We start from the raw sequence: 21,171 nt of genomic DNA, 5'->3' as shown, positions 1-21,171 counted from the left end.
TATGTTCCATGCTAGTTTTATGACAACTCACATGTTTTATATACACTTTATATCATTTTGATGCATTTTCCGGCACTAACCTATTAACAAGATGCCGAAGAGTCTACTTCCTGTTTTCTGCTGTTTTGGTTTCAGAAATCCTACACAGGAAATATTCTCGGAATTGGACGAAAAAAAGCCCACGGTCTTATTTCCCACGGAGCCTTCCAGAAGTCCGAAGAGGAGACGAAGAGGGGCGACGAGGCGGCCACACCCTAGGGGGCGCGGCCCCACCCCTGGCCGCGCCGCCCTATGGGGTGGGCCCCTCGAGCGTCCCCCGACTCTGCCCCTTCGCCTATATATTCTCTCCGTCGCGAAAACCCTAGTACCGAGAGCCATGATACGAGAAAAGTTCTAGAGACGCCGCCGCCGTCAATCCCATCTCGGGGGATTCAGGAGATCACCTCTGGCACCCTGCCGGAGAGGGGAATCATCACCGGAGAGCTCTACATCACCATGCCCGCCTCCGGACTGATGCGTGAGTAGTTCATCCTTGGACTATGGGTCCATAGCAGTAGCTAGATGGTTGTCTTCTCCTCTTGTGCTATCATGTTTAGATCTTGTGAGCTGCCTATCATGATCAAGATCATCTATTTGTAATGCTACATGTTGTGTTTGTTGGATCCGATGAATATGGAATACTATGTCAAGTTGATTATTGATCTATCATATATGTGTTGTTTATGATCTTGCATGCTCTCCGTTGCTAGTAGAGGCTCTGGCCAAGTTGATACTTGTAACTCCAAGAGGGGGTATTTATGATCGATAGTGGGTTCATGCCTCCATTGAATCTGGGACGGTGACAGAAAGTTCTAAGGTTATGGATGTGCCGTTGCCCCTAGGGATAAAACATCAATGCTTTGTCTAAGGATATTTGTATTGTTTACATTACGCACAGTACTTAATGCAATTGTCTGTTGTTTGCAACTTAATACTAGAAGGGGTGCGGATGCTAACCCGAAGGTGGACTTTTTAGGCATAGATGCATGCTGGATAGCGGTCTATGTTCTTTGTCGTAATGCCCTAAGTAAAACTCATAGTAGTCATCATGATATGTATGTGCATTGTTATGCCCTCTCTATTTGTCAATTGCCCAACCGTAATTTGTTCACCCAACATGCTATTTATCTTATTGGAGATACACCACTAGTGAACTGTGGACCCCGGTCCATTCTTTTACATCTGAAATACAACCTACTGCAATCATTGTTCTCAGTTGTTCTTTGCAAAGAAACATCATACTCCACACCATATGTTTAATCCTTTGTTTACAACAAGCCGGTGAGATTGACAACCTCACTGTTAAGTTGGGGAAAAGTATTTTGATTGTGTTGTGCAGGTTCCACATTGGCGCCGGAATCCCTGGTGTTGCGCCGCACTACACTCCTTCACCAACAACCTTCACGTGGTCTTCATCTCCTACTGCTTCGATAACCTTGGTTTCTTACTGTGGAAAAACTTGCTGCTGTGCGCATCACACCTTCCTCTTGGGGTTCCCAACGGACGTGTGCATCACACGCCATCAGTCACCACCTCTGCAAATAGCGGGTCAGCGGTGGCGGTTCCAGGATCTTGAACAGCTTCCTCGCCCACTTTTTCCGCCGTCGCACCTCAGAGATTCGAGCTGGAAACCCTAGCGAAGGAACCGTGCACCCTTTGACCAGCCACAGCCATTTAGCTCCCTCGGGCTGGGCCTGTCGGGTCGAGCATGTCCCTGGCCCAACCAATAACTCCTCCACCCCCATGTCCCCGCTCATCGATGGGCCAAGGGAACATGCTTCCAGCCCGACCGGAGGGGTTGTCAGCCGCATCAGAGGATGGGCCTCTCCTTCCGACCCAAGGCCAAGCAGCGTGGCGTCCACAGATAGCCCCACCAAAGGGACCCACCCGCACTCCGCCGCCGTCTCCCTAGCGACGGAGGAGCCTGCGGCACCACCGTTCGCTGACGGTGCTCCCCGGCCGTCTCCACCTCCTGTCGAGCTGCCCAGTGGCCTGCCCAGGACTCCGAACGGTGCGACACCTCCTACCGGCGCCCAGCTCATCTCCCAGCCGCCAGAACCGCGCTGAACCCCCAAAACGGGATCCCTTTTCGCCGGGGGTGAAAGCCACCCGCCGCCGGTGCCGGAGCGGGCCCCCCCAGCTCCTGCGCCCGCTAAATGAAGCCTCCCAGCATCGCCCGCTCCGGTGGAGTCCGCGGTGAGGAGCTCAGGTCGGAGTCCCCCTCCCGGAGGACTCGTCCCGCCCGCCTGCCAACTCCTCCATCTCCAGATCTGAGGCCTAGCCGCCGACGGCCACGCCTGTTGTGCCCGCTGTCGCTGCGTCGGAGCGCTTCCAGACGCGCCGGTGACCTCACTGTCCCCGCCATCGCCATTCGAATCGCTTCCGCCCGTCTGTACGGGCGTAACGGTTCGCTCCGTCCTGACCTCTCTCTCCAGCTATACTGATTCAAAAACCACTCCCTCAAAGAAGATGCCACGTCATGGCGAGACCACCTCTCCCATGTAATTCTGAGACCTAAACAGTTGTTGAGTGCAATGAAATTCAGGTGGGGATCCTCTCCCTCCCGGTGAAATTTTTAGTAAAAACATAACAGGAGAAGACGAGAAAAAACGTTTCTTGCAACCATCCTAACTTGATCAACCAATGAGCGTAATTGACACTCAAGTACTGCCTTCTGAAATAAATAGAATCAGTCAATCAGACACTCGTGTTTAAAAGATGGAAAACGCTCTCCTTCCCCCGGGGGATCGCGCGAACCGATCGTCCGCCTCGCTGGCACCGGCTGTCGCTAGGCCTAGAGAATCTGGAGAGATCGGGATGGTTGGGGGCCCACCACGTGCATAGTCTTTATCTTCTCTCTGCCCAAAGGCTGCCGTCTTCGACACCCATCGTAGTGACCGCAGCGCCTCTTCTCCCTCTTCGCCTGATCCTCCGCCATAACCGTCTCCTGGCGGCCATGGGCTACCTTTCACTGCGCCCGTTGTTTGCTACCGCACAGCCACCACGAGGCCGAGCTCCTCTGGCCGCCATAACTAGCTACGGCCGGCCTCGGCGGCGATGCTACCGAAGGCGGCGGCGTCTGCTACATCCCTCCGGTGGTGCTGCTACCAAAGGCCGGCGGCGCTGCTGCAAGCGGGGGGGACGCCTGCTATGTCCGGCCGGCGGGGCTGCTACCAAAGGCCGGCGACGCTGCTGCAAGCGGCGGGGAAGCCTTCTACGTCTGGCCGGCGGATTTGTTGCAAACGGCGGCTGCTGCTACTTTCGGCCAGGGGCGCTGCTACCAAAGGTCGGCGGCTCTGCTCCAAGCGGCGGCGGTGCCTGCTACGTCCGGCGGTCCGAGCTGCTACCAAAGAAGGTCGCCGGTGCTACCATGGGAGGTGGCGGTGCTACCATAGGCGAGCACAGATGCTACAGAAGAAAGGCATCGCTGCTACCATTGGTTGCGGCGTTTTCTGCTTGCCGGAGGTGGGATGCTGCAAGGCGGAGGTCTCGCCGGAGTTCGGAGCGGAGGTGCTACCAACGAACGATGGGTTTGCTACCAAGGAATGAAGGTTGTGCTACCCAAGGAGTCGACGTCGCCGGTGAGCCTGCCGATGCGAGCGGAGGTTCTTTCGGGAAGGCGCGGTGCTTCGTCGTCGGCGGCGGCAGTTCCGGGAGGCGCGGGTGCAGCGCTTCGTCGGCGGCGACGGCAGTTCCTGGAGACGCGGTTGGAGACTTGGAGTGTTTCAGTCGTGGCTTCGTGGGATGTTTTTTTCCTTTTTTTAAGGTGCGGGAGTGACTCACGATGTACGGATTGGATGCATGGCAACGAACGGCTGGCGACCCGGGGGATCCGGGATTTGATCCCCCGGGGGACGCTCAGCACGCCCCAGATAGCCCCAATTCCATCATCTAGTTACTCAAAAAACTGCACTTCCTCTCCCTCTCCGGTTTGATTTGCTAGAACAAAGAATCTCGTAGGATTCTATAGTGATTTATAGATAATGGTCGATCCATGAGACCTTGTTCAGCTCGGTTTAGACCATTAGAGAATCTCTAGCAGATCCTCATATCGGCCTGCAAATGCCACTTCGGGCTGATATGGGGACTTTAGCCCTTTTTTTGGGCCAGACCAGACCCGTATTGGTGGTCTGGCCTAGAAAACGGATCCAGGCCGCAGGCCAAAACCGCGTAATGACCCCATATATTGTGGTCGGCGAGGCGGATGGGGGTCAAACCCCATCCGCTCCTCCGCCTCTCCGCCTCCCGCCGACGTCAAATCGACGCTTCGTCGGCGAGCAATCGAGGAGGCCGCACGTAGATCGAGCACCCCGAGCTCCCGCCGGCGACGATGGTGGCGGGGCATCGCTCCAACGGGCGCGGGGGCGGCGAGATTGGCCGCAGCGGGAGCTCCACCGAGCTCGGTGGAAGCTCCGCCCCTCCTCTCGCCGGCGAGAAGGAGGACAAGGCCGCTACCGCAACTACGGCGTCGCGGTAAAAACGTTAGGAAACGGTAAAGACATCCTCACAAAATATTTTTAGCTGATTTAAGAGAGGGAGCCTCCCAACGTCAGAAAACGGTAAAGCCGTCCAAACTTGAAAACGCAATATAAGAAGCATGCAGATTCTGTTTTTGATGAATTTGGACTTGTTGAAAAGCTAGCAACAAGCTCAAAAACCTCACACGGAGAAACACCAAGAAGCAACAAGAATATGGATGCAAAGGATTGAGCTCCCTAAGACGATGCGATCAAGTTACTCAACCGAAAGCCCCTCTTGATAGTGCGGCTATCTATCCTATAACCCGGTCTCTCAACAACCACCTTGAGACCGGTAAAAGGAAAACCTAGCAAGGCCGTACCTTTTTTTTGAGAAACACAGTACAAACGCAGGCGCTCACATACACGCGCATACACTCACCCCTGTGAACGCACACACGCACACCCTACCCCTATGAGCACCTCCGGAAGACTAAGCCGGCAGATTGGATCTTGAAATTGACGAAGTCACCACAGGCGCCTCGCTGTCGATGGAAACGTCGCCTCCCACTGAATGAATATTCCGCCTTTATGAGACACACCACCCTCCTAACCACCCAACATAAGGTTGGTTCTCACAAGGCCATCCTGCTTGATCTTTATGACAACGCTTCAAGCTCCACTCAAGCCGGAATGCTTCACTTGGAGGACATGATCATCGATGGCACCAGCGGGCTACCGTCCTTCACGCAACAGGAAGCCGAGGCGTGATAACCCACAAGTATAGGGGATCGCAACAGTCTTCGAGGGAAGTAAAACCCAAATTTATTGATTCGACACAAGGGGAGGTAAAGAATACTTATAAGCCTTAACAACTGAGTTGTCAATTCAGCTGCACCTGGAAAAGCACTAGTAACAGGGGTGATGTGAAAGCGATAATATGAGAGCAATAGTAACGATAACACGGCAAAGCGATAACACGAGGCAATGGCACCAGAAAATAGTTGATACTACTTCCAATGTCATATAGGAACGAGTATATGATAATGAGAGATGGACCGGGGTTCCCAGCTATCTACACTAGTGGTAACTCTCCAGTAACAAGTGACAAGTGTTGGGTGAACAAATTACAGTTGGGCAATTGATAGGATTAAAATAGCATTAAGATAGAACATCAAGTTCATTAATCATGTAGGCATGTTTTCCATATATAGTCATACGTGCTCGCAATGAGAAACTTGCATAACATCTTTTGTCCTACCAGCCGGTGACAGCCGGGCCTCAAGGGAATCTACTGTAATTAAGGTACTCCTTTTAATAGAGCACCGGAGCAAAGCATTAACACTTGGTGAAAACATGTGATCTCATATCTAAGCCATCCCCTCCAGTTATCCCAGTTGCTGTCACTCTGGGGCCTCGGGTTCCGGACATAGACATGTGCAAACAACTTGTAGATACAATCTAAGCAATAATTATAGAGCTTAAATCTAAGATCATGCCACTCGTGCACTAGTGACAAGCATTAAACACAACAAGATTGCAGCAACAATAACTTCACAAACTTTATAGATAGACTAATCATAATGTAACAATTCATCGGATCCCAACAAACACAACACCGATTACATCAGATGGATCTCAATCATGTAAGGCAGCTCATGAGATCATTGTACTGAAGTACATGGGAGAGAGAGTACCAACTAGCTACTGCTAGAACCCGTAGTCCATGGGGGAACTACTCACGGAGCATGATGGAGGCGGTGGCGTCGATGGAGATGACTTCCAGGGGCACTTCCCCATCCCGGCGGCGTGCCGGAACAGAGATTCTGTCCCCGAAACGGAGTTTCGCGATGGCGCCGGCGCCCCTGGTGTATTTCTGGAGTTTCGTCAATTGGTGTATGGTTTTTACGCCGCGTGGGATTATATAGGCGAAGAGGCGGCGCGAGGGGGTGCCTGGGGGGCCCCACCGCATAGGGCGGCGCGCCCCCCTCCTAGGCCGCGCCCCAGTGTGGTGTGGGGGCCATGGGCCTCCTCTCCGGCTCCCCTTCGGTGTTCTGGTCCGTCTCAGTGAAATAAGATGTTTGGCTTTTGTTTCGTCGAATTCCGAGAATTATTGCCCGAACAGCTTTTCTGGAATCAAAAACAACAGAAAACAGGAACTGGCACCTCGGCATCTTGTTAATAGGTTAGTTCCGGAAAATGCATGAAATCATTATAAAGTGTGAGCAAAACATGTAGGTATTGTCATAAAACTAGCATGGAACATCAGAAATTATAGATACGTTGGAGACGTATCAAGCATCTCCAAGCTTAGTTCCTACTCGCCCTCGAATAGGTAAACGATAAAAAGAATAATTTATGTAGTGACATGCTACTTACATAATCTTGATCATACTATTGTAAAGCATATGAGATGAATGAAGTGACTCAAGGCAATGTCTATAGTTTGCTAACAAATAGATAACATATAGCAAAACTTTTCATGAATAGTACTTTCAAGACAAGCATCAAAAAGTCTTGCATAAGAGTTAACTCATAAAGCAATAAATTCAAAGTAAAAGGCATTGAAGCAACACAAAGGATGATTAAGTTTCAGCAATTGCTTTCAACTTTCAACATGCATATCTCATGGATAATTGTCAACACAAAGTAGAATAATAAGTGCAATAAGCAAGTACACTACAAGAAAACCCTCTCTACAGCAACGGATTAATGCGTATCTAAATGTCCATATAGGCGTTGCTAGGGACTCTACCAACGGATAAAAATGCGTTGCGTTTTTGGGTGTTGCAAAGGTACAGTGCAACGCATATACGGGCGTTGGTAACCAATGAGATATGCGTTGTAAAATAGCTACAGAATCAAGGCAACAGCAGTATGCGTTGCTAGAGTTATCTAGTATGTATATAAAATTCCATTTCACATAAATATTGGTCTGATCGCTCTAATAGATGGAAAATCATTTTTCTCAACATGCCACATCACATACCATGCACAAATCAGATAATATGACAACACTGCATCACATAAAGTAAATCATTGTATTTATTATTTTAACACCAATCCCATACACGAAATCATAATAGACAATTTACATTCTTGCATCAAATAATATATTGACTTTTTGGAACAGAATCTCATACATAGATAATTTACAATTTTGCATCAACATGATATTGTACCTAATCTATATATGTTATTTCTAAATTTTAGCTGAACATATCCAGAGCTGATATCCAAATAGCAAGTCTTGCTGAAGCTTGTGACCTGCAAATAAATTTTGTTTTCAGTACCAAAGTGGTGAAAAGAGTCTGAAGGGTATAGTGAATTCTACCAAGTAATGACTTAAAAATTTGTAGGTATACCGACCTTGATGGCATGCCAAAGCTAAGTCAGCATTTTACACATTTTTGATATCCTGCGCATTTAGATCATCCGACCAACATGTTGGAGTGGGTTACGCATAGACTGAAATACAAACAAAAAATAGATTGTCCATCTAACAGCATATCAAAATTCTTAATTAACTGAGAAATACAATGGTCAATCACAGTATCAGTACCAAACTAATATTTGTGACCTGCAAATAATTTTTTTTTTCAGTACCAGTGTGGTGAAAAGAGTCTGAAGGGTATAGTGAATTCTACCAAAGCTAAGTCAGCTTTTTACACATTTTTGATATCGTGTGCATTAAGATCATCCGACCAATATGTTGCAGTGGGTTACGCACAGACTGAAATACAAACAAAAGTAGATGGTCCATCTAACAGCAGATCAAAATTCATAATTAACTGAGAAATAGAATGGTCAATCATAGTATCATAAAACAAAACAGTTAATCTAAGGAGCATAAGTAGAAGTTCACACAGTCTTGGAATATTACAGGAGTACTAGCTGAAGGTCAAGAATATGGACAATACATAAATAATTATGCACTGGTTGACTACAGTTTGCATCAAGAGAAACAGAGGCACAATATGATTTAGGGATAAAAGTATTTACCATGTTGCTAGTATGATCGATCATGCACTAATAATATTGAGAGAGACAAAGACATGGGAGGTAGTGCTTGGCAATCAACGTGACAGCTCTACCTGACAACCTTGGTACATTCCCAATGTCCAGTGCGGCCAAAGTTTTGTTGATGGCAGAACTCCCGTACAGCAGTGAAGCTATGCCAGTGTTGCCGATCCTTCTTCAGCCTATTAAGCACAGGGAAGATATTTGATGACCTGCATTACTAAGTGCCCATAAATCTGCATCGGTAATGTTAGCACTATCCAATAATATTAACCTGGAAAGCTGCAAGATGGAAACCAAGCTAGAGTCTGCAATGCTCCTAAGGCATCTATCCAACCCAAACAAGCAATATATAACTGCACGACAGGAATCGGCATGGATGTTTAAAAAAAAAACTGGAAAACTGAAGAACAGAGGTCAAGTCAATGGAAAACGCGAGAGGGGTCTAATAGGGGGAAAGAGAAATTGTGCCTGAACCCTGAACCTCTGACGTCCCAATGCTCTGCCGCACCCCCCGTGCTCCAACTCGCGGCCGTCGCTCCTTCAGAAACCACTGCCTCGCGGAGTTCCCCAAATACATCTTGCCTGCACAGGTAGCGTATCACAGATTTAGGGGATTACTAGGTACGCGAAAGCGAACTTGTGATCGATTAATCCATTCGGGACATCCTCGATCTGAATCCCTATCCATCAGAAGATGGAAGGGCGATGTCGCTGCATGAGCCGCATCACCAGCGATGGATGCCTGCTCGCCCATTGCGCCTTGACGGAGAGGAGGGAGGCGGCTAGGTTAGGGGAGGGGAGGAACGGAACTGCTAGGTGTGGTGAGGTTAAATGATGAGACGTGCTTTAGTGGGCTGGGCTCATAAGGTTTTTTCTATCCATTGCAATTAGTAAAATCGACAACGAAATTAGCTTGCAACGCGTACATGCGTATCTACCACAATATTTTACAACGGATATTGAAGGCGTTGCTAAGTATGTATTGCTTTAGGAGGGTTCTTGTAGTAGTGGTATGTGAGAATCAATGCACAGTTAACACAAGTGTTTGCTTCTAAGATAGTAGAAAGTAGGTAAACTGACTCAATCATAAAGTAAAAGAAAGGCCCTTCGCAGAGTGAATCAGGGATTAAATCATGTGCTAGAGCTTTTTAAGTTTTGAAATCATATAGAGAGCATAAAAGTAACGTTTTGAGAGGTGTTTATTGTTGTCAACGAATGGTAGTGGGCACTCTAACCCCCTCATCAAACAGACTTTCAAAGAGCGGCTCCCATGAAAGATGTTATCTCTACCAGCAAGGTAGATCATCCCTCTTCTCTTTTGTTTACACATGCACTTTAGTTTTATTTATGGATGACACTCCTCCCAACCTTTTGCTTACACAAGCCATGGCTAACCGAATCTCGGGTGCCTTCCAACATTTCACATACCATGAAGGAGTGTCTATTGCAAAATTAAGGTTCTTAGTGATGAATCAGGGCAAAACATGTGAAGAGAATTATTAATGAAAGTTAATTAATTGGGGCTGGGAACCCCGTTCCCAGCTCTTTTTGCAAAATTATTGGATAAGCGGATGAAGCCACTAGTCCATTGGTGAGAGTCTGCCCAACAAGATTGAAAGATAAAACACCACATACTTCCTCATGAGCTATAAAACATTGACACAAATAAGAGATAATAACTTTTGAATTGTTTAAAGGTAGCACATGAAGTTTTTACTTGGAATGGCAGAGAAATACCACATAGTAGGTAGTTATGGTGGACACACATGGCATAGGTTTTGGCTTAAGGTTTTGGATGCATGAGAAGCATTACCTCTCAGTACAAGGCTTTGGCTAGCAAGGTTGTTTGAAGCAAACACAAGTATGAACCGGTACATCAAAACTTACATAAGAACATATTGCAAGCATTATAAGACTCTACACTGTCTTGCTTGTTGCTCAAAGACTTTTAGCAGAAAATATCTAGACCTTAGAGAGACCAATCATGCAAACCAATTTTAACAAGCTCTACGGTAGTTCTCCACTAATAGGTTTAAACTACATGATGGAAGAGCTTAAACATGATCTACTTGCGAGCTCAAAACAATTGCCAAGTATCAAATTATTCAAGACAATATGAGGCATTTTCTGTTTCCAACCAAATAGCAATAATGCAACAGCTTCCAACTTTTGTCATGAACATTAAAAATAAAACGAAGAACACCAGTGTTCATATGAAAAAGCAGAGCGTGTCTCTCTCCCACACAAGGATTGCTAGGATCCGATCTTATTCAAACACAAACAAAAATAAAAGCACACAGACGCTCCAAGTAAAGCACATAAGATGTGACCGAATAAAAATATAGTTTCACTAGAGGTGACCTGATAAGTTGTTGATGGAGAAGGGGATGCCTTGGGCATCCCCAAGCTTAGACGCTTGAGTCTTCTTGAAATATGCAGAGATGAACCACGGGGGCATCCCCAAGCTTAGACTTTTCACTCTTCTTGATCATATATCATCCTCCTCTCTTGACCCTTGAAAACTTCTGCCACACCAAACTTCTCATAAAGTTCATTAGAGGGGTTAGTACTCAAAAAAAAAACTTTAATCCACTTTAGTCCTGTAGTGACACATTACAAGAACTCAATGAAACATTAGCTACAGCTGTCCACGTCTAGAAAGCCTTGCTTAAAGTCCACAAGAGACAATGCAAAAAAAAACAGAGACAAAATCTGCCAAAACAGAACAGCCAGTAAAGATGAATTTTTAAGAGGTACTTCCGTTGCTCAAATCAGAAAACTCAAAACTAATGAAAGTTGCGTACATATCTGAGGAACCGGCATGAAAATTGGCAGAATTTTTTGGGTTTCCTACAGAGAGACCTACTCAAATTCGTGACAGCTAAAAATCTGGTTCTACGCAGAAATCCAAATCTAGTATCAACCTTTTATTAGAGACTTTACTTGACACAACATTGCAATAAAATAAAGATAAGGAGAGGTTGCTACAGTAGTAACAACTTCCAAGACACAACTAAATAGTAGCAAAATAAAAACATGGGTTATCTCCCAAGAAGTGCTTTCTTTATAGCCATTAAGATGGGCTCAGTGATTTTAATGATGCTCTCGCAAAAAATAAGAGTTGAAGCAAAAGAGAGCATCAAGAAGCAAATTCAAAACACATTTAAGTCTAACCCACTTCCTATGCATAGGAATCTTGTACACAAATAAATTCATGAAGAACAAAGTGACAAGCGTAGGAAGATAAAACAAGAGTAACTTCAAAAGTTTCAGCATATAGAGAGGTGTTTTAGTACCATGCAAATTTCTACAACCATATTTTCCTCTCTCATAATAATTTTTAGTAGCTTCATGAATAAACTCAACAATATAACTATCACATATAGCATGCTTTTCATGATTTACAAACACATAATTTTTATCAAGCTCAAAAATAGTGGGATTAAAACTTTCAAACCCACTTTTATCAATAATATAACAAGATGATTGATAATTCTCAAGAGATATGGGACTCCTAGATAAAGTCAAGACTTCTCCAATCCTATTTTCATTAGTAGTACAATTAATATTATCAAGTACCATAGGACCATCATCTAGAGCTTTATCATAAACATTTGCTAAGCAAAACTCATTAGTACCATACATTTCGATATCAGGCACAAACAAAGTATTATCATAAGATTTGTCAAAATAGCATGGATTATCATAGATAACAGTAGCATAATTATTCTCACAAGTTTTACTCATAGGTAATATTTCAAGAGAATCACCAGGAACATAACATTCATCCTCCTTTGGTAAGCATGGAGGACAATCAAATAGTGTAAGAGATAAAGAGGTACTCTCATTAGAAGGTTGACATGGGTAGCTAATTCATTCTTCCTCCTTTTGTTCATCACTCTCCTATTCTTTTTCATCCAATGAGCTTTCAGGTTCATCAATTTCCTCCTCTTTTTCATCCAATGAGCTTTCAGGTTCATCAATTTCTTCTTTCACAGGTTCCTGCAAATTGGGAGTGCATTCTTGTGCATTAATGAGTCTCTCTTTATAATCAATGATATAAGGATTATCACTATAACTTTCTATGCAAAAATTAAAGATAGAAGAGAATCTTTAAGGTTCTTACAAGCAACACAAGTTTCATAATTTTTAGACATGAAGGATTCTATCTCAGAGGCTCCCATAAATAAGACAAATTGTTCTACCTCTTCGAACCCAAGATGAATATACTTATTCCAATTATAGTTCATAATTAAAACTTCTTCACTAAAGCCACATTGGAATTTCAGATGTTTAGTATCCTGTTTAGAGCAACAGTTTATATCATGGCGTTTAAGCAAGATTTTAGCAATTGTATTCAATTTTTCTATGACAACACTCATGACTTTACCCGTTCTTGATTCTCTATAATTCATATATATTTCAATAAGCTCCAAATAGGTTGTGGGTTCTCCCATAACAACAGTTTTTAATTTTTCTGTTTTTCAAATTTTTATAGATTTTTGGGTATATAAGAAAAATAAAACAAGACAAAAACAAACTAGACAAAAGTAAACTAAGCAAAATAATACGAGACAGAAATAAACTAAGCACAAATAAACTAGGAAAAAGTAAACTAAGCAAAACAAAATAAAATAAAATAAAATAAAAACAGAGAGAGATATATAGTGTACTCCCCAGGTGAACTTATGAGTAGAGCTATGCCTTCCCGGCAACGGCGCCAGAAAATAGTCTTGATAACCCACAAGTATAGGGGATTGATACGCGTACAGCACGCGTCCGTTGGGAACCCCAAGAGGAAGGTGTGATGCGTACAGCAGCAAGTTTTCCCTCAGTAAGAAACCAAGGTTTATCGAACCAGTAGGAGCCAAGAAGCACGTTGAAGGTTGATGGTGGCGGAGTGTAGTGCGGCGCAACACCAGGGATTCCGGCGCTAACGTGGAACCTGCACAACACAACCAAGATACTTTGTCCCAACGTAACAGTGAGGTTGTCAATCTCACCGGCTTGCTGTAACAAAGGATTAGATGTATAGTGTGGAAGATGATGTTTGCGAAGAACAGTAAGAACAAGTATTGCAGTAGATTGTATTCGATGTAAAGAATGGATCTGGGTCCACAGTTCACTAGTGGAGTCTCTCCGATAAGAAATAGCATGTTGGGTGAACAAATTACAGTTGGGCAATTGACAAATAAAGATGGCATGACAATGCACATACATATTATGATGAGTAGTGTGAAATTCAATTGGGCATTACGACAAAGTACATAGACCGCTATCCAGCATGCATCTATGCCTAAAAAGTCCACCTTCGGGTTAGCATCCGCACCCCTTCCAGTATTAAGTTGCAAACAACAAACAATTGCATTAAGTATGGTGCGTAATGTAATCAACACAAATATCCTTAGACATAGCATTGATGTTTTATCCCTAGTGGCAACAGCACATCCACAACCTTAGAACTTTCTGTCACTGTCCCAGATTTAATGGAGGCATGAACCCACTATCGATCATAAATACTCCCTCTTGGAGTTACAAGTAACGACTTGGCCATAGCCTCTACTAGCAACGGAGAGCATGCAAGATCATAAACAACACATATATGATAGATTGATAATCAACATAACATAGTATTCCATATTCATCGGATCCCAACAAACGCAACATGTAGCATTACAAATAGATGATCTTGATCATCTTAGGCAGCTCACAAGATCCAACAATGATAGCACAATGAGGAGAAGACAACCATCTAGCTACTGCTATGGACCCATAGTCCAGGGGTGAACTACTCACACATCACTCCGGAGGCGATCATGGCGATGAAGAGTTCTCCGGGAGATGATTCCCCTCTCCGGCAGGGTGCCGGAGGCGATCTCCTGAATCCCCCGAGATGGGATTGGCGGCGGCATCTCTGGAAGGTTTTCCGTATCGTGGCTCTCGGTACTGCGGTTTTCTCGACGAAGGCTATATGTAGGCGGAAGGGTAGGTCAGGGGGCGTCACGAGGGACCCACACAACAGGGCGGCGCGGCCCCAGGCCTGGCCGCGCGGCCCTGGCGTGTCGTCGCCTCGTGGCCCCACTTCGTATCTCCTCCGGTCTTCTGGAAGCTTCGTGGAAAAATAAGACCCTGGGCGTTGATTTCGTCCAATTCCGAGAATATTTCCTTACTAGGATTTCTGAAACCAAAAACAGCAGAAAACAACAACTGGCTCTTCGGCATCTTGTCAATAGGTTAGTGCCGGAAAATGCATAAATATGACATAAAGTGTGTATAAAACATGTGAGTATCATCAATAAAGTAGCATGGAACATAAGAAATTATAGATACATTTGAGACGTATCAAGCATCCCCAAGCTTAGTTCCTACTCGTCCTCGAGTAGGTAAACGATAACAATGATAATTTCTGAAGTGACATGCTATCATAATCTTGATCAATACTATTGTAAGCATATGTAATGAATGCAGCGATTCGAAGCAATGGTAAAGACAATGATTAAACAACTGAATCATATAGCAAAGACTTTTCATGAATAGTACTTTCAAGACAAGCGTCAATAAGTCTTGCATAAGAGTTAACTCATAAAGCAGTAGATTCAAAGTAAAGGTATTGAAGCAACACAAAGGAAGATTTAAGTTTCAGCAGTTGCTTTCAACTTGTAACATGTATATCTCATGGATAGTTGTCAATGCAAAGTAATATGATGAATGCAAACATGCAAGTATGTAAGAATCAATGCACAGTTAACACAAGTGTTTGCTTCTAAGATAGAAAGAAGTGGGTAAACTGACTCAACATAAGAGTAGAAGAAAGGCCCTTCGCAAAGGGAAGCATGGATTGCTATATTTGTGCTAGAGCTTTTATTTTGAAAACATAGAAACAATTTTGTCAACAGTAGTAATAAAGCATATGTGTTATGTATAAGACATCCTATAAGTTGCAAGCCTCATGCATAGATTACCAATAGTGCCCGCACCTTGTCCTAATTAGCTTGGATTTAAATGGATTATCACTGCATAACATATGTTTTAACCAAGTGTCACAAAGGGGTACCTCTATGCCGCCTGTACAAAGGTCTAAGGAGAAAGCTCGCATTGGATTTCTCGCTTTTGATTATCTCAACTTAGACATCCATACCGGGACAACATAGACAACAGATAATGGACTCCTCTTTAATGCATAAGCATTCAACAACAGATAATATTCTCATAAGAGATTGAGGATTATTGTCCAAACTGAAACTTCCACCATGGATCATGGCTTTAGTTAGCGGACCAATGTTCTTCTCTAACAATATGCATACACAAACCATTCAACTCATGATAAATCACCCTTACTTCAGACAAGACGAACATGCATAGCAACTCACATGATATTCAACAAAGTTAATAGTTGATGGCATCCCCAGGAACATGGTTATCGCTCAACAAGCAACTTATTAAGAAATAAGATACATAAGTACATATTCAATACCAAAATAGTTTTTAAGCTATTTTCCCATGAGCTATATATTGCAAAGACAAAGGAATGAAATTTTAAAGGTAGCACTCAAGCAATTTACTTGGAATGGCAGAAAATACCATGTAGTAGGTAGGTATGGTGGACACAAATGGCATAGTTTTTGGCTCAAGGATTTTGGATGCATGAGAAGTAATCCCTCTCAATACAAGGCTTAGGCTAGCAAGGTTGTTTGAAGCAAACACAAGTATGAACCGGTACAGCAAAACTTACATAAGAACATATTGCAAGCATTATAAGACTCTACACTGTCCTCCTTGTTGCTCAAACCCTTACCAGAAAATATCTAGACTTTAGAGAGACCAATCATGCAAACCAAATTTTAGCAAGCTCTATGTATTTCTTCACTAATAGGTGCAAGGTATATGATGCAAGAGCTTAAACATGATCTATATGAGCACAACAATTACCAAGTATCAAATTATTCAAGACATTATACCAATTACCACATGTAGCATTTTCTGATTCCAACCATATAACAATTAACGAAGCAGTTTCAACCTTCGCCATGAACATTAAGAATAAAGCTAAGAACATATTTGTTCATATGCAACAGCGGAGCGTGTCTCTCTCCCACACAATGACTGCTAGGATCCAATTTTATTCAAACAAAGCAAAACAAAAACATACAGACGCTCCAAGTAAAGCACATAAGATGTGACGGAATAAAAATATAGTTTCACTAGAGGTGACCTGATAATTTATCGATGAAGAAGGGGATGCCTTGGGCATCCCCAAGCTTAGATGCTTGAGTCTTCTTGAAATATGCAGGGATGAACCACAGGGGCATCTCCAATCTTAGAGCTTTCACTCTCCTTGATCCTATTGTATCATCCTCCTCTCTTGATCCTTGAAAACTTCCTCCACACCAAACTCAAAACAAACTCATTAGAGGGTTAGTGCATAATCAAAAATTCACATGTTCAGAGGTGACACAATCATTCTTAACACTTCTGGACATTGCACAAAGCTACTGAAAGTTAATGGAATAAAGAAATCCATCAAACATAGCGAAACAGGCAATGCGAAATAAAAGGCAGAATCTGTCAAAACAGAACAGTCCAAAAGACGAATTTTTCAGAGGCACTAGACTTGCTCAGATGAAAATGCTCAAATTGAATGAAAGTTACGTACATATCTGAAGATTACTCACGTAAATTGGCAGATTTTTCTGAGTTACCTACAGAGAATACTACTCAAATTCGTGACAGCAAGAAATCTGTTTCTGCGCAGTAATTCAAATCTAGTATGAACCTTACTATCAAAGACTTTACTTGGCACAACAATGCAATAAAATAAAGATAAGGAGAGGTTGCTACAGTAGTAACAACTTCCAAAACTCAAATATAAAACAAAAGTGCAGAAGTAAAATCATGGGTTGTCTCCCATAAGCGCTTTTCTTTAACGCCTTTCAGCTAGGCGCAGAAAGTGTGTATCAAGTGTTATCAAGAGATGAAGCATCAACATCGGAGTTTGGAGTTTTCTCAACTATGCATTGTATCTTATATATGTAAGTTTCAGAGGTTCCTTTTTCATTACTCTTAGGCTTGCTACTCTCATCAAACAAATTTTCAGGAACAAGCCAAGCATAGTTATTTTCTAGCGCTTCATGCATTCCTAGGAGCTTACTAGGTATCGGTACTTTAATCTCCCCACCATCATTAACGTTATTAGTGTACCTTATTCTATCCATGTCCATCCTTTCAAGTGTTCTTTTAAAATCAGTGAACAAACCAAGCCTCTTATGCTTAATAAAAACTTTTCTAGCTTCTTTAGCTATATCTTCAAGTTCTATAACAAGGACTTTTAACACAAAATCTCTCTTTTCTCCCATCTCCATATCAGAAAGTGTAAGAAACATATGTTGTATTATGGGATTGAGATTAACAAATCTAGTTTCCAACATGTGTACTAAACAGGCAGAGGCACTTTCATAAGTAGGGACAGCTTTTACCAAGGGTATATCTTCAAAATCTTCATCCATGCTAACATGGGTGAAAAATTCTTCTATATTATCTCTTCCAATGATAGACCCTTGTCCTACCGGTATATCTTTCAGAGTAAACTTAGGAGGAAACATGATGAAATAAGTAAAGTAAATGCAAGTAACTATTTTTTTGTGTTTTTTTTAATATGGCAAACGCAAACAAGATAGTAAATATAGTAAAGCAAGTAACTATTTTTTTTTTTGTATTTTGATATAATGCAGCAAACAAAGAAGTAAATAAAGTAAATTAAAGCAAGACAAAACAAAGTAAAGAGATTCGAAGTGGAGACTCCCCTTGCAGCGTGTCTTGATCTCCCCGGCAACGACGCCAGAAAAAGAGCTTGATACGCGTACAGCACACGTCCGTTGCGAACCCCAAGAGGAAGGTGTGATGCGTACAACAGTGATACGTCCATTTTGCATCACTATTTTATATCATAATTTGCTGTTATTCATTGATATATTTCATATTTGGAGATGATACTTATGTTATTTCATCTATTTTGCATGTTTCACGATTATTGGAGGATCGCGCACCAGAGTCAGGATTCTGCTGGAAAAAGCGCCGTCAGAATGCAATATTTCGGAAGATCAACAATTGACGGAAATTATATGAAAAATCCTATTTTCCAGAGGACGAAGGGAGTCAAAAGGAGGAGCCGAGGAGGGCCGCCATGGGCCCACCTCACAGGCCGGCGCGGGCCAAGGCCTGACCGCGCCGCCTTGTGGGGAGGGGGCCCACAGCCCCCTCTGGCCTCCTCTCCTTCGCGTACATCTTCGTCCCGAAAACCTAAGCTCCAGAGAATAGTCGCGAAGAGTCACAGCCGCCTCTGCGGGGCGGAAAACACCAGAGAGAAAAGAGCTCTCCGGCAGGCTGAAATCTGCCGGGGAAATTCCCTCCCGGAGGGGGAAATCGACGCCATCGTCACCGTCATCGAGCTGGACATCATCTCCATCGTCATCACCATCATCTCCATCATCATCACCGCCGTCGCCACCACTGCACTTCGTCACCGCTGTAACAATTAGGGTTGGATCTTGATTGTTTGATAGGGGAAACTCTCCCGGTATTGATTTCTACTTGTTATTGATGCTATTGAGTGAAACCATTGAACCAAGGTTTATGTTCAGATTGTTATTCATCATCATATCACCTCTGATCATGTTCAATATGATGTCTCGTGAGTAGTTCGTTTAGTTCTTGAGGACATGGGTGAAGTCTAAATGTTAGTAGTGAATTATGGTTGAGTAATATTCAATGTTATGATATTTAAGGTTTGGTGTTATTCTTCTAGTGGTGTCATGTGAACATCGACTACATGATACTTCACCTTTATGGGCCTAGGGGAATACATCTTGTACTCGTTTGCTAATTGCGGGGTTGCCGGAGTGACAGAAACCTAAACCCCCGTTGGTATATCGATGCAGGAGGGATAGCAGGATCTCAGAGTTTAAGGCGGTGGTTAGATTTATCTTAATTACTTTCTTGTAGTTGCGGATGCTTGGAAGGGGTATAATCATAAGTATGTATTAGTCCTAGGAAGGGCGGTGCATTAGCATAGGTTCACCCACACAACACTTATCAAAACAATGAAGATTAATCAGCTGTATGAAGCGAAAGCACTAGACTAAATTCACGTGTGTCCTCAAGAACGTTTGGTCGTTATAAGTAAACAAACCGGCTTGTCCTTTGTGCTAAAAAGGATTGGGCCACTCGCTGCAATTGTTACTCTCGCATTTTACTTACTCGTACTTTATTCATCTGCTACATCAAAACCCCCTGAATACTTGTCTGTGAGCATTTACAGTGAATACTTCATCAAAACTGCTTGTCAACACCTTCTGCTCCTCGTTGGGATCGACATTCTTACTTATCGAAAATACTACGATACACCCCCTATACTTGTGGGTCATCAAGACTATTTTCTGGCGCCGTTGCCGGGGAGTGAAGCGCTATTGGTAAGGGAAACTTTTACTGTTTGTGCTGATTTTATTCCTGCCTGCTGATATAATTCATTATGGAGAGATCTTCTCTTGAATTTTTATTTGGAAAATCTACTACTACTGCAAAGGTAGTGGATGAGGCGCCAGGTGAGGAAGAAGTTCCATACAAAATACCTATGAAAATTATTGAACGTGTTGTGGATAACCGTTATACAGGGGATGGAACTGTTCATCCTGGAGATCATTTACTGTTCTTACATGAATTATGCGGTTTATTCAAGTGTGCAGGTATTGCTATGGATGAAGTGAGGAAGAAGCTATTCTCTATATCGCTGTCTGGTAAGGCGGCGCACTGGTATAAATTACAGGATGATGGGGATTCTCTTGAATGGAATGATATTGTGCCCCGATTCTATTTTAAGTTCTATCCTCCAAGTGAAATTCACAAAGACCGGAACCGCATATATAATTTTTGGCCTCATGATGGAGAGAGTATTGCCCAAGCGTGGGGGAGATTGAAGTCTTTAATGCTCAAATGCCCCATTCATGAGCTTCCTGGTAATATTATTGTTGATAATTTCTATGCAAGACTTTCTTTTCAAGACAAGACCTTGTTGGATACTTCTTGTTCTGGATCATTTACACGCAACAAAGAAGAGTTTAAAAGGGACCTTCTTAATCGGATCCAGGAGAATACTGAAGGATGGGTCAACGACAAAGATAGAGAGTCAGGTATAAACTATGATTATAAATGCATTGAAGCTTTTATGGATACTGATACATTTCGTAATATGAGTGCTACTTATGGTCTTGATTCTCAAGTTGCTGCAAATCTTTATAAAGCTTTTGCTTCTCATTATGAATTGCCTAAGAAGAATTTTGATAAGTATCATGAACCGTATAAAGATAAAATTGATTCATCTATAAATAAATGTGTTGTAATTGAAACTGTTGATCATGTTATTCCTGAAGCTTATATTGAAAAAACTCCTTTCCCTGCTAAAATGAAGGAGTACTCTGTTATAAATAGTGCTGTTAATAAAAGTGAAAAGAAACCTATAGAACCTGAAGAGCAAATAAAAGTTGAACCTGCTGTTGCAATAGTTAAAGATCTTGTGACTGAAAATGTGGAAGATGGTCATATTATTTTCTGTGAAGATGCTTCTAATATTGTTTCACATCCTAATAAGTCTAGAAAAACT

The sequence above is a fragment of the Lolium perenne genome, chromosome 7 (assembly GCF_019359855.2).
Source record: "Lolium perenne isolate Kyuss_39 chromosome 7, Kyuss_2.0, whole genome shotgun sequence".
NCBI classification, from domain to species: domain Eukaryota; kingdom Viridiplantae; phylum Streptophyta; class Magnoliopsida; order Poales; family Poaceae; genus Lolium; species Lolium perenne.
The sequence above is the reverse complement of the archived record's forward strand: the minus strand, read 5'-3'. Positions refer to the sequence as shown.